This window comes from Balaenoptera borealis (genome assembly GCF_965194805.1).
Source record: "Balaenoptera borealis genome assembly, chromosome: X".
NCBI classification, from domain to species: Eukaryota; Metazoa; Chordata; class Mammalia; order Artiodactyla; family Balaenopteridae; genus Balaenoptera; species Balaenoptera borealis.
Genome location: NC_138881.1, coordinates 69,590,572 through 69,617,678, shown reverse-complemented (window position 1 = coordinate 69,617,678; position 27,107 = coordinate 69,590,572). Strand labels below are relative to the sequence as shown.

Here is a 27,107-nt window from a genome sequence, read left to right as displayed (position 1 = left end):
CTATTTAGGGTGAGGTCAGTTCCTATGTTGGTGGAGCAGAAGACCTGAGTATTGGGTTCAAGCTGCCTCTGTTTCTTTTAAGTGTGTGCTCTCTCCCCCTGCCAGCACTGCCATCCATACACCAGAGGGGAGCACCTCTGGAACAAGTGGGGCTGGCCTAGCCACTCAACATGGGTCAGGGTGCAGACTGTGGCAATCTAGCCAGGGTTAGAGACCCAGACTACTTCTAACACACTGCCTGTGTTAGCTCCAGTAAATGATACCCCTACTCTACTCAGACACTGCTTGGGGCCTGAGTCTCCTTTGTCCCTCTCAGCTGGATTCTTCCCTCAGCCTCTGCTGCCCTCTGGAGCTATGCTGCAGGGCAGGCAGGGTCTGTGCTGGCTTTTTGGATGTGTCAGGGTGAGGGATGCGGTGGTCCAGCTGCCATCAATCTGGACTGTTTCTGGTGTGTTGCCTGTGTAAGCATCAGTAATGGCTATCCCCACCGTGCTCAGACTGCTTCATGTCTGAGCTGCCTCTGTGTCTCACGGGCAAGCTTGTTCTGGGTTGTGGTAACCCTTACTCCAGTGTGAAGTTGCACTGTGAAGCAAGCGGGGCTTCAGGTTTTGCTGAGCTCAAGCTGAGGTTCATGCCAGAGAGGTTGTGGGAAACTAGCCAGCCACTCATGCATTCTCAATCTGCCTTCTCTGCTCTGCTTCAGGAGCAAGAAAGCATCTGTGTGATCCTCATGAGCAGAGCCCAGGCTTCCCACAGCCATCCTGTTTGTCCTACTGGCTGTCCAACCAGCCAAGGGTGCTCATCTTCCCTGTGTAGGAGCTCAGTGCTGGCGTACCAATATGTGGCTCAAACCACTCACTCTCCAGGGAGGATCTCCACCCATGTAATCTCCCTTTTCGTCTGAGTTCCCCCCCAAGGGCACAGGCTCTAATCTGATCACTTCTCTTCCCTTCCTACCTGACTCCATCTTTCTTACAGCCTTGTTTGTACAAGAGTCATTCTGCCAGTTTTTGGCTAGTTTTCAGTGAGAATTGTTCAACATGTAGATGTATTTTTGATATGTTCATGGGAGGTGGTGAGTTACGTGTCCTCCTATACCACCATCTTGATCTGACTACCCTGCGATGAATTTTTTTTCCTTCACTAATCTCTTTTGTAAAATGAATTAATAGACCAGTAGGGACAAAATGAAATTATCCAGAAAATGAATGTAGGCATAGTTTTTATTTTCCATAATTATAGAATATGTTGAAATAAGAACTATAGTTATTTTGTATAGCTACAGTGGGCAAACATAGTATTAATTAGTGGAGTTACTCAGCCCAAGGTTATACTTCCTAATAAAATATATTTTCTTCAGAAGAAACTGACCTCTCCATGATGAGTCCAAGCAGACCCTGGATAACCAATTGTTAGAGATGTAGACTTGATTCATAGATCAATGTTCTCAGTCTGTGAGAAAGTTTTTATTAGAATTCAGTAAAATGAAAATCTTAAGGATAGATTTATGATTTTATTATAGAAGTACATATATTAAATTTCAAACTATCTTTTATTTAGATATTTGGAAATTAAATAACATTTATTTTATAAAATGATAATAACAATACATTATAACAATTATTGTTGTGATTTTGCTTGATAACAAAATATTGGAGACCATATACTTGTTTTTCAAATTTTAATTTTTCAGTCTCACCTTTCTGTAAAATTGAAAAATCTGCAAGCATTGTGCTAAATGATTGCGAAGGTCTCTGAAAATACTGAGATTCTTTGATTCCCTGATTTATTGTATTGAATTATTATTTCAAATGACATAGTCCAACTTCCAAACATAACAATAGAGATTTTTTGTACATAATATCTAATAATAAAATTGATATTTATTATTGCCACCATTTGACAATAGATAAAGCAGAGACAGTGGAATTATGTAACTTTCATTCACAATTGATAAGAACTATAGCAATGATGCAAGAACAGATTTGACTAATACCGATCTGTTCCTTTCCCTTGATATATGGCTTCTCTTCAGTTGTATTTAAACTGCAAAACTCTGTTCCATGGCAGAGATTGCCACCATTATATCTTCCAGGTCACTTATCCAAACTTCTGCCTCAGTTATTCTGCTACTGATTCCTTCTAGTGTATTTTTATTTTCAGTTATTGTATTGTTCATTTCTGTTTGTTTGTTCTTTAGTTCTTCCAAGTCTTTGTTAAAAATTTCTTGTATCATCTTGATCCATGCCTCCATTCTTTTACTGAGTTCTTGGGAAAAAAAAAACCACAGAAATATAGATCAATGGAGAAGGATAGCAAGTCCAGAGATAAACCCACACACCTATGGTCACCTAATCTATGACAAAGAAGGCAAGAATATACAATGGAGAAAAGACAGTCTCTACAATAACTGGTGCTGGGAAAACTGGAGAGCTCCGTGTAAAAGAATGAAATTAGAACACTCCCTAACACCATACAAAAAATAAACACAAAATGGATTAAAGACTGAAATGTAAGGCTGAATACTATAAAATTATTAGAGGAAAACATAGGCAGAACATTCTTTGACATAAATCACAGCAACATCTGTTTTGATCCACTTCTTAGAGTAATGAAAATAAAAATAAACAAATGGTACCTAATGAAACTTCAAAGCTTTTGCACAGCAAAGGAAACTATAAACAAGATGAAAAGGCAACCCCCAGAATGGGAGAAAATATTTGCAAACAAAGGAATCAACAAGGGATTAATCTCCAAAATATACAAAATGTCCATGAAGCTCAATATCAAAAACATAAACAACCCAATCAAAAAATGGGCAGAAGATCTAAATAGACATTTCTCCAAAGAAGACATACAGATGGCTAAAAAGCACATGAAAAGATGCTCAACTTCACTAAGTATTACAGAAATACAAATCAAAACTACAATGAGGAATCACCTCATAATTGTCAGAATGGCTATCAGAAAATCTATGTACAATAAATGCTGGAAAGTGTGTAAAGAAAAGGGAACCCTCCTATATTGCTGGTGGGAATGTAAACTGGTACAGCCACTATGGAGAACAGTATGGAAGTTCCTTAAAAATCTAAAAATATAGCTACTATATGATCCAGCGATCCCACTCCTGGGCATATATATGGAGAAAAACATAATTCAAAAATATACATGCACTCCAATCTTTTTTGCAGCACTATTTACAATAGCCATGACATGGAAGCAACCTAAATGTCCATCAACAGAGGAATGGTTAAAGAAGATGTGGTGTGGTGGGACCTTCAAGATGGTGGAGGAGTAAGGCTTGGAGATCACCTTTCTCCCCAAAAATACATAAAAAATACATCCATATGTGGAGCAACTCCTACAGAACACCTACTGAAAGCTGGCAGAAGACCTCAGACTTCCCCAAAGGCAAGAAAAATCCCACGTACCTGGGTAGGGCAAAAAAAAAAAGAAAAAACAGAGACAGAAGAATAGGGACAGGATCTGCACCTCTGGGAGGGAGCTGTGAAGGAGGAAATGTTTCCACACAATAGGAAGCCCCTTCACTGGTGGAGACGTGGGGTGGGCGGGGGGGAAGCTTTGGAGCCATGGAGGAGAGCAGAGCAACAGGGGTTCAGAGGGCAAAGGGGAGAGATTCCCGCATAGAGAATCGGTGCCGAACATCACTCACCAGCCTGAGAGCCTTTTCTGCTCACTCACCAGGGAGGGTAGGGGCTGGGAACTGAGGCTCAGGCATTGGAGGTCAGATCCCAGGGAGAGGACTGGGGTTAGCTGTGTGAACACAGACTGAAGGGGGATAGTGTGCCACAGCTAGCTGGGAGGGAATATGGGAAAAGTCTGGACTTTCCTAAGAGGAAAGAGACCATTGTTTCAGGGTGCACAAGGAGAGGGTATTCCTTCCTTATCTCCTCACAGAAGGCAAAGCACTACCTAAACAAGCTCCAGAGACCAGCGTGAGCCAGAGCTCTCAGCTCGGACCTCAGAGATGGGTATGAAATGCTAACGCTGATGCTGCAGCCACCAAGAAGCCTGTGTGCAAGCACAGGTCACTATCCACACCCACCTGCGAGACTGTGCAGCAGAACGCCACTCCAGGGTCCCATGATCCAGTGACAACTTCCCCAGAAGAACACACGTCATGCCTCAGGCTGTTGCAACATCACGCATTCCAATTATAACTACTGTACCCCTCCTTCTCTCTGGCCTGAATGAGCAAGAGCCCCTAATCAGCCACTGCATTAACCCCATCCTGTCTGTGCAAGAACAGATGCCTGAGGGCAACCTACACGCAAAGTTGGGGCTAAAACCAAAGCTGAACACCAGTAGCAGTGTGAACAAAGAAGAGAAAGATAAATTTCTCTGTGCAGCCTCAGGAGCAGCAGATTAAAACCCCACAATCAACTTTATGTACCCTCCATCTGTGGAAAATCTGAACATACAATGAATCATCCCAAAATTGAGACAGTGGACTTCGGGATCAACTGTAGACTTGGGATTTGCTGTCTGTAACTGATTTCTTTCTGATTTTTATGTTTATATTATTATAGTTTTTATCACATATTATCATTGGTGGATTTGTGCATTAGTTTGGTTTCTTTATTCTTTTTCTTTTTATTATTATCTTTTTAATTTGTTTACTTTAATAACTTTTTTTAATTAAAAACTTTTTTTCTCTTTCTTTTGCTCTCCTGTTTCTTCTGAACCATATGGCTGACAGGGTCTTGCTGCTCCGGCCTGGTGTCAGACCTGAGACTCTGAGGTGGGAGAGGTTGGTTAAGGACATTGGACCACCAGAGACCTCCTGGGCCCACGTAATATCAAACGGTGAGAGCTCTCCCAGATGTCTCCATCTCAACGTTAAGACCCAGCTCCACCCAATGGTCAGCAGATTCCAGCACTGGACACCCAATGCCAAACAACTCACAAGACAGGAACACAACACCACCCATTAACAGAGAGGTTGCCTAAAATCATACTAAGTTCACAGACACCCCAAAACACACCACACGACGTGGACCTGCCCAACAGAGAGACAAGATCCAGCCCCACACAGCAGAACACAGGCACCAGTCCCCTCCACCAGGAAGCCTACACGACCAACTGAACCAACCTCACCCACGGGGGGCAGACACCAAAAATAACAGGAACTACAAACCTGCAGCCTGTGAAATGGAGACCCCAAACACAGTAAGTTAAACAAAAGAGAAGACTGACAAATATGCATCAGGTGAAGGAGCAAGGTAAATAACCAACAGACCAAAAAAAATGAAGAGTAAAAAGGCAGTCTACCTGAATAAGAATTCAGAGTAATGATAGCACAGTTGATCCAAAATCTTGGAAATAGAATGGAGAAAATACAAGAAAAGTTTAACAAGGAACTAGAAGAACTAAAGAGCAAACAAATAATTATGAATAAAACAATCAAAGAAATTAAAAATTCTCTAGAAAGAAACAATAGCAGAATAACTGAGGTTAAAAAAAAGTATAAGTGACTTGGAAGATAAAATAGGGGAAATAACTACTGCAGAGCAGAATAAAGAAAAAAGAATGAATTGAGGACAGTCTCAGAGACCTCTGGGACAACATTAAATGAAACAACATTCGAATTATAAGGGTCCCAGAGAAGAAGAGAAAAAGAAATGATCTGAGAAAATATTTGAAGAGATTATAGTTGAAAACTTTCCTAACATGGAAAGGAAATAGTTAATCAAGTCCAGGAAGGGCAGAGAGTCCCATGCAAGGTAAATCCAAGGAGAAACACGCCAAAACACATATTAATCAAACTATCAGAAATTAAATACAAAGGAAAAATATTAAAAACAGAAAGGGAAAAACAACAAATAACATACAAGGGAATGTTCATAAGGTTAACAGCTGATCTTTCAACAGAAACTCCTCAAGCCAGAAGGGAGTTGCAGGGCATATTTAAAGTGATGAAAGGGAAAAACCTACAACCAAGATTACTCTACCCAGCAAGGAACTCATTCAGCTTTGGAGGAGAAATTGAAACCTTTACAGACAAGTAAAAGTTAAGAGAACTCAGCAGCACCAAACCAGTTTTACAAATGCTAAAGCAACTTCTCTAGGCAGGAAACACAAGAGAAGGAAAAGAGCTACAAAAACAAACCCAAAACAATTAAGAAACTGGTAATAGGAACATACATATCGATAATTACCTTAAATATAAATGGATTAAATGCTCCAATCAAACACATAGACTGGCTGAATGGATCCAAAAACAAGACCCATATATATGCTGTCTACAAGAAACCCACTTCGGACCTAGGGACACATACAGATTGAAAGTGAGGGGATGGAAAAAGATATTCCATGCAAAAGGAAATCAAAAGAAAGCTGGAGTAGCAATTCTCATATAGAAAAAATAGACTTTAAAATAAAGACTATTACAAGAGACAAAGAAGGACACTACATAATGATCAAGGGATCAATCCAAGAAGAAGATATACAATTGTAAATATTTATGCACCCAACATAGGAGGACCTCAATACATAAGGCCAGTGCTATCAGCCATAAAAGGGGAAATTGACAGTAACACAATAATAGTAGGGGATGTTCACACCTCACTTTCACCAATGGGCAGATCATCCAAAATGAAAATAAATAAGGAAACACAAGCTTTAAATGACACATTAAACAAGATGGACTTAATTGATATTTATAAGACAATCTTTATTTTTTTAAACATTTTAGCAATTTAACTGTCTGCTTCATTATACATAATGTAATATTACACATTAGGAAATATATAAAACATAAACTTAATTCATGGCTCAAAGAATAGTTATAATCCTCTTTATGTTTTTCAGCTTTATTGAGATATAATTCACACCTAACATTGTATAAATTTAAGCTGTACAACATGTTGATTTGATACACTTATATACTGCAAAATGGTAACCACTAAAGTGTTAGCTAACACATCTAATCTCTATAATCCTCTTTATTAAACACAACTTTGATAGAGTTTACTTTGGTTAAGCTTCTGATTATAAGATATGTATTTTAAAACATGATGCAAACTACCCACTTTGGGCTGATTCTTAGAATTTTTTTTTAATTTAACTTAATTTATTTTTTTATACAGCAGGTTCTTATTAGTCATCCACTTTATACACATCAGTGTATACATGTCAATTCCAATCTCCCAATTCATCACACCACCACCACCACCCCTTTCAACAGTGGACAGATCATCCAAAATGAAAATAAATAAGGAAACACAAGCTTTAAATGACACATTTAAAAAGATGGACTTAATTGATATTTATAAGACATTCCATCCAAAAACAACAAAATAAACGTTTTTCTCAAGAGCTCATGGAACACTCTCCAGGATAGATGATATCTTGGGTCACAAATCAAGCCTTAGAAAATTTAAGAAAATAGACAACGTATCAAGTAACTATTCTGACCACAATGCTATGCAACTAGATATCAATTATAGGAAAAAAAGCGTAAAATATACAAATAAATGGAGGCTAGCAATATGTTACTGAACATCCAAGAGATCACTAAAGAAATCGAAGAGGAAATCTAAAAACACCTAGACACTAATGACAATGAAAACACAACAACCCAAACCTATGGGATGCAGAAAAAGCAATTCTAAGAGGGAAGATTATAGCTATACAATCTTCCTTCATGAAACAAGAAAAATCTCAAATAAACAACCTAACATTACATGTAAAGCAATTAGTGAAAGAAGAACAAAAATAACCCAAAGTTAGAAGAAGGAAAGAATCATAAATATCAGATCAGAAATAAATGAAAAAGAAATGAAGTAAATAATTGCAAAGATCAGTAAAACTAAAATGTGGTTCTTTGAGAAGATAAACAAAATTGATATACTTTTAGCCAGACTTATCATGAAAAAAACGGATAAGACTCAAATCAAAAGAATTAGAAATGAAAACAGAGATGTAACAACTGACACTGCGGAAATACAAAGCATCATGAGAGATTACTACAAGAAACTATATGCCAATATAATGGAGAACCTGGAAGAAATGGACAAATTCTTAGAAAAGCACAACCTTCTGAGACTGAACCAGGAAGAAATAGAAAATATAAACACACCAATCGCAAGAACTGAAATTGAAAGTGTGATAAAGAACCTTCCAACAAAAAAGCCCAGGAACAGATGGCTTCACAGGGAAATTCTGTCAAACGTTTAGAGAAGAGTGAACATCTATCTTTCTCAAACTCTTCCAAAATATAACACAGGCAGGAACACTCCAAAACTCATTCTATGAGGCCACCATCACCCTGATACTAAAACCGGACAAAGATGTCACAAAAAAAGAAAACTACAGGCCAATATCACTGATAAACACAGATGCAAAAATCCTCAACAAAATACAAGCAAACAGAATCCAACAGCACATTAAAAGGATCATACACCATAATCAAGTGGGGTTTAACCCAGGAATGCAAGGATTCCTCAATATAACAAAAATCAATCAATGTGATACACCATATTCACAAATTGAAGAATAAAAACCATATGATAATCTCAGTAGATGCAGAAAAAGATTTCAGCAAAATTCAACACCCATTTATGATAAAAACTCTCCAGAAAGTAGGCATAGAGGGAACCTACCTCAACATAATAAAGGCCATATATGACAAACCCACAGCCAACATCATTCTCAATGGTGAAAACTTAAAATCATTTTCTCTAAGATCAGGAACAAGAAAAGGTTGCCCACTCTCATGGCTATTATTCAACATAGTTTTGGAAGATTTAGCCAAGCCATCAGAAAAGAAAAAGAAATAAAAGAAATCCAAATTGGAAAAGAAGAAGTAAAACTGTCACTGTTTGCAGATGACATGATACTATACATGGAGAATCCTAAAGTTGATACCAGAAAACTACTAGAGCTAATCAATGAATTTCATAAAGTAGCAGGATACAAAATTAACGCACAGAAATCTCTTGCATTCCTATACATCAGTGATGAAAAATATGAACGAGAAATTAAGGAAACACCTCCATTTACCATTGCAACAAAAAGAATAACATTCCTAGGAATAAACCTACCTATGGAGACAAAGACCTCTGCAGAAAACTATAAGACACTGATGAAAGAAATTAAAGATGTTACAAACAGATGGAGAGATATACCATGTACTTGGTTTGGAAGAATCAAAATTGTGAAAATGACTATACAACCCAAAACAATTTACAGATTAACGCAATCCCTATCAAACTACCAATGGCATTTTTCACAGAACTAGAACAAAAACATTCACAATTTTAATGGAACAGCAAAAGATACTGAATAGCCAAAGCAATCTTGAGAAAGAAAATCTGAGCTGGTGGAATCAGGCTCCCTGACTTCAGACTATACTACAAAGCTACAGTCATCAAGACAGTATGGTACTGGCACAAAAACAGAAATATAGATCAATGGAACAGGATAGAAAGCCCAGAGAGAAACCCACACACCTATGGTCAACTAATTTATGATAAAGGAGGCAAGAATATACAATGCAGAAAAGACAGTCTCTTCGATTAGTGGTTCTGGGAAAACTGGACAGCCATATGTAAAAGAAGGAAATTAGAACACTCCCTAACACCCTATACAGAAATAAACTCAAAATATATTAAAGACCTAAATGGAAGGCCAGACACTATAAAACTTTTAGAGGAAAACAAAGGCAGACCACTCTATGACATAAATCACAGCAAGGTCCTTTTTGACCCACCTCTTAGAGAAATGGTAATTAAAACAAAAATTTTTAAATGGGACCTGATGAAACTTAAAATCTTTTGCACAGCAAAGGATACCATAAACAAGACGAAAAGGGGACCCTCAGAATGGGAGAAATTATTTGCAAATGAAACAACTGACAAAGATTTATCTCCAAAATATACAAGCAGTTCATGCAGCTCAATATCAAAAAAACAAACATTCCAGTCCAAAAATCGGCTGAAGACCTAAACAGACATTTCTTCAAAGAAGATATACAACTGGCCAACAAACACATGAAAGGATGCTCAACATCACTAATTATTAGAGAAATGCAAATCGAAACTGCAATGAGGTATCACCTCACACCATTCAGAATAGCCATCATCAAAATTCTACAAACAATAAATGTTCGAGAGGGTGTGGAGAAAAGGGAACCCTCTTGCTCTGTTGGTGGGAATGTAGTTTGATACAACCACTCTGGAGAACAATATGGAGGTTCCTTAGAAAACTAAAAATAGAACTACCATATGACCCAGCTATCCCACTACTGGGCATATACCCTGAGAAATCCATAATTCAAAAAGAGCCATGTACCACAATGTTCATTGCAGCACTATTTACAATAGCCAGGACATGGAAACAATCTAAGTGCCCATCAACAGATGAATGGATAAAGAAGGTGTGGCACATATATATAATGGAATATTATTCAATCATAAGAAGAAATGAAATTGAGTCATTTGTAGTGAGGTGGGTGGACATAGAGTCTGTCATACAGATTGAAGTAAGTCAGAAAGAGAAAAACAATTACCGTATGCTAACACATATATACAGAATCTAAAAAAAAAAAAAAAGGTTCTGAAGAACCTAGGGGCAGGAAAGGAATGAAGACGCAGACGTCGAGAATGGCCTTGATGATGTGGGGAAGGGGAAGGGTAAGCTGGGAGGAATTGAGAGAGTGGCATGGACTTATATATACTACCAAATGTAAAATAGATAGCTAGTGGGAAGCAGCCACATAGCACAGAGAGATCAGCTCGGTGCTTTGTGACCACCTAGAGAGGTGGCATAGGGAGTGTTGGAGGGAGATGCAAGAGGGAGGAGATATGGGGATATATGTAAATGTATAGCTGATTCACTATGTTATAAAGCAGAAACTAACACACCTTTGTAAAGCAATTATACTCCAATAAATATGTTAAAAAATAATAATTAAAAAAAGTACCATCCTTAGTATTGGCAAAATTCTGCTTTTAATGAAACAATCTTTCCCCTTTAAATTTAGTGGTATAAATTTGGAAAAACAAAACCTCTGGAGAAGGAATTATTCAAATGTCAAATAGGCTACAATTACTCAGCCTTCATGTAATTTGATTTTCTCTGATAATCTACTCTTCAATGCATTCTTTTTAATAAGTTTTTAACCATTTACTCACTAGAAACTTAGCATTCTTTGGGGAAACATAAAATCCTAGTCTTTCTTGACTCAGTAAGCAGTATAGTATAATACTTCATCTACTGCCACTTATTTGTTTTGAAGGTTTTTTTTTTTATTTTTTAGACTAAGTGTCTTCTATTTCCCCAGAGAGTAATATACATGAACTTCAACTTTATTTCAATTCACAGAATATTTATTGCACATACACCGGATGTTAAGCAACAGGTTAGCTGACCAGAGATAGATATGGGAAAGTAGGGAAACTGTTTACATAATGATGGGGTGTCACTAATAGTAGTTTTTGCCTTCTCTTTCACAATTGTACATAAGCCTTCAAACAATGATCTATCTGGGTTTTTTCTACCTTGGAAAACTCATAACCAAGAATTCATTATTGCAATAAGCACAATATGGATGGGGGTCTTTTAACCACAATAGACATTTTACACTCAACTTCTGCACACTACTCTAAGAACAGGCATCCTATGCTTTTCTATAGAGATAGTGGCATTGAATTTTTATCAGACACATGTGTTATAGATGATTTGGGCAGATCAAACTCCTTAGAGTTATAGGGAGAAACACTTTCCACATGTCAACTCTTTCAGTGGGTGCCAGTACTACTGGCCAGCATTTGTTGGCATACCTGGACTTTCAGAAGTTTTCTTTTCTCTGAAGTTGATACTTATAACTTGAGTTTTGCTTTAATTAAGTTTTACTTGCTAAGTTTTATTGTATCCAGTTCACATTTAACTTAAATACTATGTAGCAAATTTAATTCTCTGCTTTTCATACCACACTCAACCCCAACATATTTTTTTCCACCTAACTCTTCCTCTCAATCAGCAGAGCTTGTTGGCCAGGAGAGGATGCTATCAGACTTAAAGGGGAGGAGAGTGGTACTTTTAAAAACCTTCAACAGTTCCATGTGTACTTGAGAATAAGAGTAGTGGTTACCAGAGGGGAAGGTGTTTTGAGGAGGACAAAATGGTAAAGGGGATCAACTGTATGGTAACAAATGAAAGCTAAATTTTTGGTGGTGAGCTTGCCATGGTGTATACAGAAGTAGAAATACATTGTACACATAAAATTATATAATGTTATAAACCAATGTTAAATAATAAATTGAAAATAAAATAAAAGTTTTAAACATGTTTTATGTAGTACACCAACTGCAGATTTGTAATAAAAAGAATTTTTATATATAAATCTCAACTCCTTTGAAAGGTGAAATGAAACATCTTACTATACAATTCCTATAACTTTCTCATGACCAACATCTACTTAAAAACATATATATATATATATATATATATATATCTCCAAATCTCCTTCATCTGGCATAACTGAAACTTTATACCATTTGACCAGTATTTTCTCATTTCCTCCTACACCCTCAACACTGGTAACCACCATTCTACTCTCTGCTTCTATAAGTTTGACTATTGTAGATTCTACATATATTTAAATCTTGCAGCAATTGTTTTTTTGTGTCTGGCTTATTCCCTTAGAATAGTGGCAATAGTTAACAATACTATAATGTATACTGCAAATTTGCTGAGAATAGATCTTAAGTTATATCTTCTTATCTTTCTCTCTCTCACACACACACACATACACACAATGGTAACTGTGACGGTGGTGATCTTTTCACAATGTATACATATAACAAAACGTCAAGTTAAGCACTGAAAATATATATAAATTTTAGATGTGAAAAATATCTCAATAAAATTGTTTTTCAAAAGGAAGTACTAAAGAAAAATATACTTTAAAAATTAATGTGGAAAACAAACAAGATTGACAGATTGTATCAATGATAATATCCTGGTTTTGATACTGTTCTATAGTTTTGCAAGATGTTACCACTGGAGGAAATTTGGTAAAGAGTTTATAGGAGCTCTTTGTATTATTTATCACCATTTAAAGTGAATCTGCAATTAATTCAATAAAATTTTTCATTAAAAAATATAGACCTTAAGAAAAAATTGTTGCTAGAGATGAAAAAGGCCATTTTATAATGATAAAATTGTGAATCTATGAAGAAAATTTAAAAAATTATAAACACATATGCAACTAACAACAGAGGCCTCAAATACTCAAACACTAGCATAATTAAAGAGAGAACTATACAATTCAGCAGTAATCATTACAGACTTCAATACCATAATTTCAATAATGGGTAGAAAAACTAAACAGAAGATCAACAAGGAAGTAAAAGATTTAACAACAGTATAAACCACTAACCATAAAAAAATAATCTATATAATATTGTACTAAACAAGAGCAGAATACACGTTCTCCTCACGTGTGCACTTGGAACATTCTTCTGGATAGATCATATGTTAGATCATAAAACAAGTCCAATAAATGCAAAAAATTACGATCATACAAAATATCTTCTCCAAGCACAATAGGATGAAATTAGAATCCAATACCAGAAGGAAAACTGAAACACTCAGAAATATGCAGAAATTAAAAAAAAATTCTTAAATAACCAATGAGTCTAAGAAGAACTCAAAAGAAATCAGAAAATACTTTGAGGTGAATAAAAATAAAAATACAACATACCAAAACTTATGAGATGTAGTGAATGTAGTGCTCAGGGAAAAATGTATAGCTTTATTTTATTTTTTTTATTTTTTTAATTGAAATATAGTTGATTAAAAACATTGTGGTAGCTTCAGGTGTACAGCACACAAATTCAGTTATAACTGAATATATGTATATATATATATATATATATATATATATATATATATATATATATATATTCTTCTGAATATATTTATATATATATATATACTTCACATCCCATAAATCATGCCTGCATTGCCTTTTGTATAGTTAAACTTCTGTGTATCCAGTATAATTAAGGAGGAAATATTAAAACTTTTTAACTGTTTTAACATATATTCAAGAAATATTATTTGTAAAGAAATGATCCACTTTGAACATAATCTGATTCAGAATAAACATAACATCTTGAAAAAAAAAAAAATATATATATATATATATATTCTTCAGATTATCTTCCCTTATAGGTTATTACAAAGTATTGAGTATAGTGTCCTGTGCTATACATTAGGTCCTTGTTTGTTATCTATTTTATATAGAATAGTGTGTATATGTTAATACAAATTTCCTAATTTATCCCTCCTCCCACCCCCTTTTCACCTTTGGTAACCATAAATTTGTATTCTATGTCTGTGAATCCCTTTTTATTTTGGAAATATGTTCATTTATGTACATATAAGCAATATCATATGATATTTATCTTTCTCCATATGGCTTACTTCACTTAGCATGATAATCTCTAGGTCTATCCATATTGTTGCAAATGGCATTATTTCATTCTTTTTTTAGAGCTGAGTAATATTCCATTGTATATATATACCATATCTTCTTTATCAATTTATCTGTCAATGGACATTTAGGTTGCTACCATGTCTTGGCTGTTGTAAATGGTGCAGCAATGAACAGTGGAGTGAAAGTATTTTTTTGAATTATGGTTTTCTCCAGACATATGTCCAGGGGTGGGACTGAAGGACCATAGGGTAGCTCTAGTTTTAGATTTTTAAGGAACCTCCATACTATTCTCCATAGTGGCTGTACTGATTTACATTCCCACCACAGTGTAGGAGGGTTCCTTTTTCTCCACACACTCTCCAGCATCTATTATTTGTAGAATTTTTGATGATGGCCATTCTGAGCAGTGTGAGGTGATACCTCATTATAGTTTTGATTTGCATTTCTCTAAAATTAGCGATGTTGAGCATATTTTCATGTGACTTTTGGCCATCTGTATATCTTCTTTGGAGTAATGTCTCTTTAGAACTTCTGCTCATTTTTTCATTGGGTTGTTTGTTTTTTTGATAGTGAGCTGCATGAGCAATTTGTATATTTTGGAGATTAATCCCCTGTTGGTCCCATTGATTGCAAATATTTTCTCTGATTCTCTGGCTTGTCTTTTCCTTTTTTTATGGTTTCCTTTGCTGTGCAAAAGCTTTTGAATTTAATTAGGTCCCATTTTTGGTTTTTGTTTTTATTTTCATTCCTCTAGGAGAAGGATCCAAAATGATATTGCTGCGATTTATGTTAAAGATTGTCCTGCCTATGTTTTTGTCTAAGAGTTTTTTAGTATCTGGCCTTATATTTAGGTCTTTAATCCATTTTGAGTTTATATTTGTGTATGCTGTTAATGCGTGTTCTAATTTCATTCTTTTACATGTAGCTGCCCAGTTTTCCCAGTACCACTTATTGAAGAGACTGTCTTTTCTCCATCATATATTATTGCCTTTTTTGTCATAGATTAATTGGCCATAGGTGCATGGGTTTATTTCTGGGCTTCCTATACTCCTCCATTGATCTATATTATTTTTTTCTGTGCCAGTACCATACTGTTTTGATGGCTCTAACTTTGTAGAATAGTATGAAGTCAGAAAGCGTGATTCCTCCAACTCCGTTCTTCTTTCTCAAGATTGCTTTGACTATTCAGGGTCTTTTGTATTTCCCTACAAATTAAAAAAATTGTTTGTTCTAGTTCTGTGATAAAAGCCATTGGTAATTTGATACGGATTGAATCGAATCTGTAGATTGCCTCGAGTACTATAGTCATTTTGATATTATTGATTCTTCCAATTCAAGAACATGGTATATCTTTCCATCTGTTTTGTTATCTTCCATTTATTTCATTAGCTTCTTATAGTTTTCAGAATACAAGTCTTTTGCCTCCTTTCGTATGTTTATTACTAAGTATTCTATTCTTTTTGATACAAAGGTAAATGGGATTGTTTCCTTAATTTCTCTCTCTGATCTTTTGTTGTTAGAGTGTAGAAATGCAAGATATTTCTGTGTATTAATTTTGTATCCTGCAACTCTACTGAATTCATCGATGAGCTCTAGTATTTTACTGCTAGTGTCTTTAGGATTTTCTATTTGTAGTATCATGTCATCTGCAAACTGTGACAGTTTTACTTCTTCTTTTCCATTTGGATCTCTTTTATATCTTTTTCTTCTCTGTGATAAGATTGCTTTGGCTAGGACTTCCAAAACTATGTTGAAAAGAAGTGGCGAGAGTGGACATCCTTGTCTTGTTCCTCATCTTAGAGAAAATGCTTTCAGCTATTCACCACTAAGTATGATGTTAGCAATGGGTTTGTTGTTTATGGCCTTTATTATATCAAGGTATGTTCCCTCTGTGCCCACTTTCTGGAGAATTTTATCATAAATTACGTTGAATTTTAACAAAAGATTTTTCTGCATCTACTGAGATGATTATATTTTTTGTATTCCTCAGTTAGTTAATGTGGTGTATCACACTGTTTAATTTGTGGATACTGAAGAATCCATGCATTGCTGTGATAAATCCCACTTGATTATTGTGTATGGTCCTTTTAATACATTGCTGGATATTGTTTGCTAGTATTTTGTTGAGGATTCTTGTGTTTATGTTCATAAGTGGTTTTGGACTGTAATATTTTTTTTAGTGGTATCTTTGGTTTTGGTATCAAGGTGATGGTGGCCTCATAGAGTGTGTTCCAAAGTGTTCCTTCCTCTGCAATTTTTTGGAAGAGCTTGAGATGCATACGTGTTAACTCTTCCCAAATATTTGGTAGAAATCCCCTGTGAAGCCATCTGGTCCTGGACTTTTGTTTGTTGGGAGTTTTCAAATCACAGATTCAATTTCAGTACTTATATTTGGCCTGTTCATATTTTTTATTTCTTCCTGTTTCTGTTTTGGGAGATTGTACCTTTCTAAGAATTTGTTCATTTCTTCTAAGTTGTCCATTTTTATTGACATATATTTGCTTATAGTAGTTTCTCATGATCCTTTGTATTTCTGTGGTGTCCTTTGTAACTACCACATTTTCATTTCTAATTTATTGATTTCACCTCTCTCCCTTTTTTTCTTGATGAGTCTGGCTAAAGGTTTATCAATTTTGTTTGTCTTTTCAAAGGTCAAGCTTTTAGTTTCATTTATCTTTTCTATTGTTCTCTTAGTTTCTATTTCATTTATTTCTTCTCTGATCTTTATGATTACTTTCCTTCTACTAAATTTGGGTTTTATTTGTTCTTCTTTCTCTCGTTGCTCTAGGTGTAAGGTTAAGTTGTTAACTTACGATTATTCTTGTTTCCTGAGGTAAGATTGTATTTCTATAAACTTCCCTGTTAGAACTCCTTTTACTGTGTTCCATAGGTTTTGGATCATCATGTTTTCATTTTCCTTTGTCTCTAGGTATTTTTTTGGTTTCCCCTTCTATTTCTTCAGTGATCCATTGGGCGTTTAGAAACATATTGTTTGACCTCACGTGTTTGTGATTTTTGCAGTTTTTTTCTTGTAGTTAATTTCTAATCACATAGCATTGTGGTTGGAAAAAATGCTTGATAGAATTTCAATTTTTAAAAATTTACCCAAACCTGCTTTGTGGCCCAGCATGTGATCTATCTCGGAAAATGTTCCATGTGTACTTGAGAAGAATGTGTATTATGCTGCTTTTATATGGAATGCTCTATAAGTGTTAATTAAATCCATCTGGCTTAAGGTGTCATTTAAGGCTTTTGTTTCCTCATTGATATTCTGTCTGGATGATCTATCCATTGATGTAAGTGTGGTATTAAAGTCCTCCCACTATTATTGTGTTACTCTCAATTTCTCCTCTTATGTCTGTTAACATTTCCCTTACATATTGAGGTGCTCCTGTGTTGGGTGCTATTTATATTTACAATTGTTATATCTTTCTCTTGGATTGATTCCTTGATCATTATGTACTGTCCTTCTTTGTCTATTGTAACAGTTTTTATTTTAAAGTCTGTTCTGTCTCATATGTGTATTGCTACTCCAGCTTTCTTTTGATTTCCATTTGCATGGAATATCTTTTTCCATCCCCTCACTCTCAGTCTATATGTGTCTCTAGATCTGAAATATTTCTTTTGTAGACAACATATATACAGGCCTTGTTTTTTCATTCATTCAGCCAGTCTATGTCTTTTGGTTGAAGAATTTTATTTTTTGATTGGAGCATGTAATCTGTTCACATTTAAGGTAATTATCAATATGTATGTCCTTATTGCCATTTTGTTTTGGATTTGTTTTTATAGCTCTTTTTTTCTTCCTTTCCTCTTTTGTTTTCTTTGTTATTTGATGACTACCTTTAGTGTTGTGTGTGGGTTCCTTTTTCTTGTTTTTTTAATATTAGTTTTTTAGTAAAGAATAGTTGCTTTACAATGTTGTGCCAATCTCTGCTGTACAGTAAAGTAACTCCTTTATACACATGTATACATTATTTTTTAGTATTCTTTTCCATTATGATTTATCACAGGATATTGAATATATTAGGACCTTGTTGTTTATCCATTCTAAATGTAATACTTTCCATCTACCAACCCCAAACTCCCAGTCCATTTCTCTCCCTCTCTCCTTCCCCCTTGGGAACCACAAGTCTGTTCCCTATGTCTGTAAGTCACTTTCTGTTTTGTAGATAGGTTCATTTGTGTCATATTTTAGATTCCACATATAAATGACATCGTACGGTATCTGTCTTTCTCTTTCTGACTTACTTCACTTTGTATAACCTTTAGTTGCATCCATGTTGCTGCAAATGGCATTATTTTGTTCTTTTTTATGGCTGAGTAGTATTCCATTGTTTATATTACCACATCTTCTTTATCCACTCATCTGTTGATGGACATTTATTTTGTTCCATGTTTTGGCTACTGTGAACAGTGCTGCCATGAACATAGGGGTGCATGTATCTTTTTGAAATATAGTTTTGTCTGGATATACACCCAGGAATGAGATTGCTGGATCATATGTTAATTCCATTTTTAGTTTTCTGAGGAAACTCCATACTGTTTTCCACAGTGGCTATACCAATACATTCCCATCAACAGTGTAGGAGGGTTCCCTTTCCTCCACATCCTCTCCAGTATTTGTTATTTTTAGACTTTTTAATGATGGCCATTATGACTAGTGCAAAGTGGCATCTCATTGTAGTTTTGATTTGCAATTCTCTAATAATTAGTGATGTTGAGCATCTTTTCATGTTCCTACTGGCCATCTATATGTCTTATTTGGAGAAGTGTTTATTAAGGTCTTCTCCCCATTTGTCGACTGGGTTGTTTGTTTTCCTTTTGTTGTTGTTGAGTTGTACGCACTCTTTGTATATTTTGGAGATTAGGCCCTTTTGTGTCACATGATTTGCAAATATTTTATCCCATTCTGTAAGTTGTCATTTCTTTTTCTTTTCTTTCCTTTTTTTTTTATGGTTTCCTCTGCTGTGCAAAAGCTTGTATGCTTGATTAGGTCCCATACTTTTATTTTTGTTTTTATTTTTATTGCCTTGGGAGACTGACCTAAGAACACATTGGTACTATCTATGTCAGAGAATGTTTTGCCTATGCTCACTTCTTGGAGTTTTATGGTGCCATGTCTTATATTTAAGTTTTTAAGCCATTTGAGTTTATATCTGTGCATGGTGTGAGGGTGTGTTCTAACTTCATTGATATACATGCAGCTGTCCAACTTTCCCAGCACTTCTTCCTGAAGAGACAGTCTTTTTCCCATTTTATATTCTTGCCTCCTTTGTTAAAGATTAATTGACTGTAGGTGTGTGAGTTTATTTCTGAGATTTCTATTCTGTTCCATTGATCTGTATGCCTGTTTTTGTACCAATAACACAATTTTTGATTACTATAGCTTTGTAGTATTGTCTGAAGTCTGGGAGAGTTATGCCTCCTGCTTTTTTTTCCCCCCACAAGATTGCTCTAGCAATTCTGGGTCTTTTATGGTTCCATATAAATTTTTGGATTATTTTTTCTAGTTCTGTGAAAAGTTTCATGGGTAATTTGATGGGGATCACATTAAATCTGGAGATTGCTTTGGGTAATATAACCATTTTAACAATATTAAATCTTCCAATCCAAGAGCATGGGATATCTTTCCATTTCTTTGAATCCTCTTTTATTTCCTTTAATAATGTTTATCGTTCTTTTTTTTAAAAAACATCTTTATTGAAGTATAATTGCTTTACAATGGTGTGTTAGTTTCTGCTTTATAACAAAGTGAATCAGTTATACATATACATATGTTCCCATATCTCTTCCCTCTTGCATCTACCTCCCACCCACCCTCCCTATCCCACCCCTCTAGGTGGTCACAAAGCACCGAGCTGATCTCCCTGTGCTATGCGGCTGCTTCCCACTAACTATCTGTCTTACGTTTGGTAGTGTATATATGTCCATGACACTCTCTCACCCTGTCATATCTCACCCCTCCCCAACCCCATATCCTCAAGTCCATTCTCTAGTAGGTCTGTGCCTTTATTCCTGTCTTGCCACTAGGTTCCTCATGACCTTTTTTTTTTTTCCTTAGACGCCATATATATGTGTTAGCATACTGTATTTGTTTTTCTCTTTCTGGCTCACTTCACTCTGTATGACAGACTCTAACTCCATCCACCTCATTACAAATACCTCCATTTCATTTCTTTTTATGGCTGAGTAATATTCCACTGTATATATGTGCCACATCTTCTTTATCCATTCATTTGTCAATGGACACTTAGTTTGCTTCCATGTCCTGGCTATTGTAAATAGAGCTGAAATGAACATTGTGGGACATGCCTCATTTTGAATTATGGTTTTCTCAGGATATATACCCAGTAGTGGGATTGCTGGGTCGTATGGTAGTTCTATTTTTATTTTTTTAAGGAACCTCCATACTGTTCTCCATAGTGGCTGTATCAATTTACATTCCCACCAACAGTGCAAGAGTGTTCCCTTTTCTCCACACCCTCTCCAGCATTTATTGTTTCTAGATTTTTTGATGAAGGCCATTCTGACCGATGTGAGACGATACCTCATTTTAGTTTTGATTTGCATTTCTCTAATGATTAATGATGTTGAGCATTCTTTCATGTGTCTGTTGGCAATCTGTATATCTTCTTTGGAGAAAGGTCTATTTAGATCTTCTGCCCATTTTTGGATTGGGTTGTTTGTATTTTTGTTATTGAGCTGCATGAGCTGCTTGTAAATCTTAGAGATTATTCTTTTGTCAGTTGCTTCATTTGCAAATATTTTCTCCCATTCTGAGGGTTGTCTTTTGGTCTTGTTTATGGTTTCCTTTGCTCTGCAAAAGCTTTTAAGTTTCATTAGGTCCCATTTGTATATTTGTGTTTTTATATCCATTTCTCTAGGAGCTGGGTCAAAAAGGATCTTGCTGTGATGTATGTCATAGAGTGTTCTGCCTATGTTTTCCTCTAAGAGTTTGATAGTGTCTCGCCTTAAACTTAGGTCTTTAATCCATTTTGAGTTTATTTTTGTGTATGGTGTCAGGGAGTGTTCAAATTTCATGCTTTTACATGTACCTGTCCAATTTTCCCAGCACCACTTATTGAAGAGACTGTCTTTTCTCCACTGTATATGCTTGCCTCCTTTATCAAAGATAAGGTGACCATATGTGCATGGGTTTATCTCTGGGCTTTCTATCCTGTTACATTGATCTATATTTCTGTTGTTGTGCAAGTACCAAACTGTCTTCATTACTGTAGCTTTGTAATATAGTCTGAAGTCAGGGAGCCTGATTCCTCCAGCTCCATTTTTCGTTCTCAAGATTGCTTTGGCTATTCGGGGTCTTTTGTGTTTCCATACAAATTGTGAAATTTTTTGTTCTAGTTCTGTGAAAAATGCCAGTGGTAGTTTGATAGGGATTGCATTGAATCTGTAGATTGCTTTGGGTAGTAGAGTCATTTTCACAATGTTGATTCTTCCAATCCAAGAACATGGTATATCTCTCCATCTATTTGTATCATCTTTCTTTAATTTCTCTCATCAGTGTCTTATAATTTTCTACATACAGTTCTTTTGTCTCCTTAGGTAGGTTTAATCCTAGATATTTTATTCTTTTCGTTGCAATGGTAAACAGGAGTGTTTCCTTAATTTCTTTTTCAGATTTTTCATAATTAGTATATAGGAATGCAAGAGATTACTGTGCATTAATTTTGTACCCTGCTACTTTACCAAATTCATTGATTAGCTCTAGTAGTTTTCTGGTAGCATCTTTAGGATTCTCTATATATAGTATCATGTCATCTGCAAACAGTGACAGCTTTACTTCTTCTTTTCCGATTTGGATTCCTTTTATTTCTTTGTCTTCTCTGATTGCTGTAGCTAACACTTCCAAAACTATGTTGAATAATAGTGGTGAGAACGGGCAACCTTGTCTTGTACCTGATCTTAGTGGAATGGTTTCAGTTTTTCACCATTGAGGACAATGTTGGCTGTGGGTTTGTCATATATGGCCTTTATTATGTTGAGGAAAGTTCCCTCTATGCCTACTTTCTGCAGGGCTTTTATCATAAATGGGTGTCGAATTTTGTCAAAAGCTTTCTCTACATCTATTGAGATGATCATATGGTTTTTCTCCTTCAATTTGTTAATATGATGTATCACGTTGATTGATTTGCATATATTGAAGAATCCTTTCATTCCTGGAATAAACCCCACTTGATCATGGTGTATGATCCTTTTAATGTGCTGTTGGATTCTGTTTGCTAGTATTTTGTTGAGGATTTTTGCATCTATGTTCATCAGTGATATTGGCCTGTAGTTTTCTTTCTTTGTGATATCTTTGTCTGGTTTTGGTATCAGGGTGATGAAGGCCTCGTAGAATGAGTTGGGGAGTGTTCCTCCCTCTGCAATATTTTGGAAGAGTTTGAGAAGGATGGGTGTTAGCTCTTCTCTAAATGTTTGATAGAATTCGCCTGTGAAGCCATCTGGTCCTGGGCTTTTGTTTGTTGGAAGATTTTAATCACAGTTTCAATTTCAGTGCTTGTGATTGGCCTGCTCATATTTTCTATTTCTTACTGGTTCAGTCTCGGCAGGTTGTGCATTTCTAAGAATCTGTCCATTTCTTCCAAGTTGTCCATTTTATTGGCATAGAGTTGCTTGTAGTAATCTCTCACAATCGTTTGTATTTCTGCAGTGTCAGTGGTTACTTCTCCTTTTTCATTTCTAATTCTATTGATTGGAGTCTTCTCCCTTTTTCTCTTGATGAGTCTGGCTAATGGTTTATCAATTTTGTTTATCTTCTCAAAGAACCAGCTTTTAGTTTCATTGATTTTTGCTATTGTTTCCTTCATTTCTTTTTCATTTATTTCTTATCTGATCTTTATGCTTTCTTTCCATCTGCTAGCTTTGGGGTATTTTTGCTCTTCTTTCTCTAATTGCTTTAGGTGCAAGGTTAGGTTGTTTATTCGAGATGTTTCCTGTTTCTTGAGGTAGGCTTGTATTGCTATAAACTTCCCTCTTAGAACTGCTTTTGCTGCATCCCATAGGTTTTGGGTCGTCGTATCTCCATTGTCATTTGTTTGTAGGTATTTTTTGATTTCTCCTTTGATTTCTTCAGTGATCACTTCGTTATTAAGTAGTGTAAGGTGTAGCCTCCATGTGTTTGTAGTTTTTACAGATCTTTTCCTGTAATTGATATCTAGTCTCATAGCATTGTGGTCAGAATAGATACTTGATAAGATTTCAATTTTCTTAAATTTACCGAGGCTTGATTTGTGACCCAAGATATGATCTATCTTGGAGAATGTTCCATGAGCACTTGAGAAAAATATGTATTCTGTTTTTTTGGGATGGAATGTCCTATTAATATCAATTACGTCCATCTTGTTTAATGTATCATTTAAAGCTTGTGTTTCCTTATTTATGTTCATTTTGGATGATCTGTCCATTGGTGAAAGTGGGGTGTTAAGGTCCCCTACTATGATTGTGTTACTGTCGATTTCCCCTTTTATGGCTGTTAGTATTTGCCTTATGTATTGAGGTGCTCCTATGTTGGGTGCATAAATATTTACAATTGTTATACCTTCCTCTTGAATCGATCCCTTGATCATTATATAGTGTCCTTCTTTGTCTCTTGTAATAGTCTTTATGTTAAAGTCTATTTTGTCTGATATGAGAATTGTTACTCCAACTTTCTTTTGATTTCCATTTGCATGGAATATCTTATTCCATCCCCTCACTTTCAGTCTGTATGTGTCTCTAGGTCTGAAGTGGGTCTCTTGTAGACAGCATATATATGGGTCTTGTTTTTGTATCCATTCAGCCAGTCTGTGTCTTTTGGTGGGAGCATTTAATCCATGTACATTTAAGGTAATTATCGATATGTATGTTCCTATTCCCATTTTATTAAATGTTTTCGGTTTGTTATTGTAGGTGTTTTCCTTCTCTTGTGTTTCTTGCCTAGAGAAGTTCTTTCACATTTGTTGCAAAGCTAGTTTGGTGGTGCTGAACTCTCTCAGCTTTTGCTTGTCTGTAAAGCTTTTAATTTCTCCATCAAATCTGAATGAGATCCTTGCTGGGTAGAGTAACCTTGGTTGTATATTTTCTCCATCATCACTTTAAGTATATCCTGCCACTCCCTTCTGGCTTGCAGAATTTCTGCTGAAAGGTCAGCTGTTAACGTTATGAGGATTCCTTTGTGTGTTATGTGTTGTTTTTCCCTTGCTGCTTTTAATATGTTTTCTTTATATTTAATTTTTGATAGTTTGATTAATATGTGTCTTGGCGTGTTTCTCCTTGAATTTATCCTGTATGGGACTCTCTGTGCTTCCAGGACTTGATTAACTGTTTCCTTTCCCATATTAGGGAAGTTTTCAACTATAATCTCTTCAAATATTTTCTCAGTCCCTTTCTTTTTTCTTCTTCTTCTGGGACCCCTATAATGCAAATATTGGTGCATTTAATGTTGTCCCAGAGGTCTCTGAGACTGTCCTCAGTTCTTTTCATGCTTTTTTCTTTATTCTGCTCTGCAGTAGTTATTTCCACTCTTTTATCTTCCAGGTCTCTTAGCCGTTCTTCTGCCTCAGTTATTCTGCTGCTGATCCCATCTAGAATATTTTTAAATTTCATTTATTGTGATTTTCATCATTGCTTGGTTCCTCTTTAGTTCTTCTACGTCTTTGTTAAATGTTTCTTGCATTTTGTCTATTCTATTTACAAGATTTTGTATCATCTTTACTATCATTATTCTGAATTCTTTTTCAGGTAGACTGCCTATTTCCTCTTCATTTGTTAGGCCTGGTGTGTTTTGACCCTGCTCCTTCACCTGCTGTGTGTTTTTTTGTCTTCTTATTTTGCTTATCTTACTGTGTTTGGGGTCTCCTTTTCACAGGCTGCAGGTTCGTAGTTCCCATTGTTTTTGGTATCTGTCCCCAGTGGCTAAGGTTGGTTCAGTGGGTTCTGTAGGCTTCCTGGTGGAGGGGACTAGTACCTGTGTTCTGGTGGATGAGCCTGGATTTTGTCTTTCTGGTGGGCACGTCCACGTCTCGTGGTGTGTTTTGGGGTGTCTGTGGCCTTATTATGATTTTAGGCAGCCTCTCTGCTAATGGATGGGGCTGTGTTCCTGTCATGCTAGTTGCTTGGCATAGGGTGTCCAGCACTGTAGCTTGCTGGTCATTGAGTGAAGCTGGGTCTTGATGTTAAGATGGAGATCTCTGAGAGATTTTCACCGTTTGGTATTACATGGAGCTGGGAGGTCTCTTGTGGACCAGTGTCCTGAATTTGGCTCTGCCACCTCAGAAGCACAGCCCTGATGCCTGCCTGGAGCACCAAGAGCCTTTCATCCACCTGGCTCAGAATAAAAGGGAGAAAAAATAGAAAGAAAGAAAGAAAGAGGATAAAATAAAATAAAATAAAGGTATTATAATAAAAATTAAGAAAAAAAATTATTAATAATAAATTTATTAAGAAATTTTTTTTTAATTTTTAAAAATAGATTTATTAAATTTTTATAATCAAAAATTAGAAAAAATTATTAAGAAAAAATTTTTTTAATTTTTTAAAATAAAAATATGAAAACTTATCAAAAATATTTTTTAATTTTTAAAAATAGAAAATAAGGAAAAAATTATTAAGAAAACATTTAGTCGGAAAAAAAATTTGTTTAAGTAAAAAAAAAAACGGATGGACCTAACCCTAGGACTAATGGTGAAAGCAAAACTATACAGACAAAATCTCACCCAGAAACATAAACATATACACTCACAAAAAAAGGAAAAGGGGAAAAATTTATATATCCTGCTCCCAAAGTCCACCTCCTGAATTTGGGATGATTCGTTGTCTATTCAGGTATTCAACAGATGCAGGCACATCAAGTTGTTTGTGCAGTTTTAATCCGCTGATTGTGAGGCTGCTGGGAGAGATTTCCCTTTCTCTTCTTTGTTCGTACAGGTCCCGGGGTTCAGCTTTGGATTTGGATCCGCCTCTGCATGTAGGTCACCTGAGGGCGTCTGTTCCCTGCCCAGACAGAACGGGGTTAAAGGAGCAGCTGACTAGGGGTCTCTGGCTCACTCAGGCCGGGGGGGAAGGAGGGGTACGGATGCGGGACGAACCTGCGGCAGCAGAGGCCGGCGTGAATTTGCAGCAGCCTGAGATGCGCAGTGCGTTCTCCTGGGGAAGTTGTCCCTGGATCACTGGAGCCTGGCCGTGGCGGGCTGCACAGGGACCCGGGAGGGGCAGTGTGGAGAGTGACCTGTGCTCGCACACAGGCTTCTTGGTGGCAGCATCAGCAGCCTTAGCGTCTCATGCCCGTCTCTGGGGTCTGCACTGATAACCGCGGCTCACGCCTGTCTCTGTGGTCCACGCTGATAGCCACGTCTCGCGCCTGTCTCTGGAGTTCGTTTAGGCGGGGCTCTGAATCCCCTCTCCTTGCGCGCCATGAAACAAAGAGGCAAGAAAAAGTCTCTTGCCTCTTCGGCAGCTGCAGACATTTTTCCAGGCTCCCTCCTGGCTAGCTGTGGTGCGCTAACCCCTTCAGGCTGTGCTCACGCCGCCAACCCCAATCCTCTCCCTGTGATCCGACCAAAGCCCGAGCCTCAGCTCCCAGCCCCCGCCCACCCCGGCAGGTGAGCAGAAAAGCCTCTCGGGCTGGTGAGTGCTACTC

At 36.3% G+C, this 27,107-nt stretch overlaps 1 long non-coding RNA gene across 1 annotated transcript in view; it reads left to right on the top strand.

Annotated features, from left to right (window-relative positions):
• Positions 1–27,107, top strand: part of LOC309620811 — a 114,281-nt gene that overhangs the window by 50,724 nt on the left and 36,450 nt on the right. The window lies entirely within an intron of this gene.